Source organism: Penaeus monodon, chromosome 23 (genome assembly GCF_015228065.2).
Source record: "Penaeus monodon isolate SGIC_2016 chromosome 23, NSTDA_Pmon_1, whole genome shotgun sequence".
NCBI lineage: Eukaryota > Metazoa > Arthropoda > Malacostraca > Decapoda > Penaeidae > Penaeus > Penaeus monodon.
Window position 1 is genome coordinate 36,078,116 of NC_051408.1, and position 256 is coordinate 36,078,371.

The following is a 256-nucleotide window of genomic DNA, read 5'->3' on the forward strand; positions in this document are numbered from 1 at the left end:
CACAGAATCTACACGTTGTGAAAGAGACAAACAAACGCAAAAGAGTACATTTCTACACAAAATTACAAGCAGTGATGAAACTATCGTAGAAATGCCGATGACCTGCACATTTTTCCCGTTGCTAATCCCTATTCCTTCTCTTGAAGAATTTCAAAACCATTTTGATATCCTCAGTAATCTAAATCTATATCTTACTTATTAAAAAAAATAAAAACAAAAACACGGGGATAATAAAATAAGGAAGCAAACAATCTGG

The 256-nt window shown here is 32.8% G+C and overlaps 1 protein-coding gene across 1 annotated transcript in view; it reads right to left on the reverse strand.

Moving 5' to 3' along the window:
• The window catches only part of LOC119588226 (muscarinic acetylcholine receptor DM1-like), a gene marked incomplete in the record, with an annotated part of 70,579 nt that overhangs the window by 35,141 nt on the left and 35,182 nt on the right, over positions 1-256 (reverse strand).